At 49.1% G+C, this 214-nt stretch overlaps 1 protein-coding gene across 1 annotated transcript in view; it reads left to right on the plus strand.

Moving 5' to 3' along the window:
* The window catches only part of CAPZB (capping protein (actin filament) muscle Z-line, beta), a 49,013-nt gene extending 48,799 nt beyond the window's left edge, over positions 1–214 (plus strand). The window contains exon 9 of the mRNA XM_014952073.1: positions 59–214. The gene's annotated coding sequence lies outside the window, so the exon portion shown is untranslated. The remainder of the gene's footprint in view (positions 1–58) is intronic.

Below are 214 nucleotides of genomic sequence, written 5' to 3' on the forward strand. Positions count from 1 at the left end.
CCCCCCCCTTCTCTGGCACCTCATCCCCTCTGACTCCCCTTCTCCTTCTCCCCCGCAGGTCTGTGCAGACTTTTGCAGACAAATCAAAACAAGAAGCTCTTAAAAACGACCTGGTGGAGGCTTTGAAGAGAAAGCAGCAAAGTTAAAATCCTCTTCCTGCTAACAAGACATGCCATGCACTCGTTAGATTCCTTTCTTAGAAAACTCATCCCCC

The sequence above is a fragment of the Calidris pugnax genome, unplaced genomic scaffold (assembly GCF_001431845.1).
Source record: "Calidris pugnax isolate Ruff unplaced genomic scaffold, ASM143184v1 scaffold161, whole genome shotgun sequence".
NCBI lineage: Eukaryota > Metazoa > Chordata > Aves > Charadriiformes > Scolopacidae > Calidris > Calidris pugnax.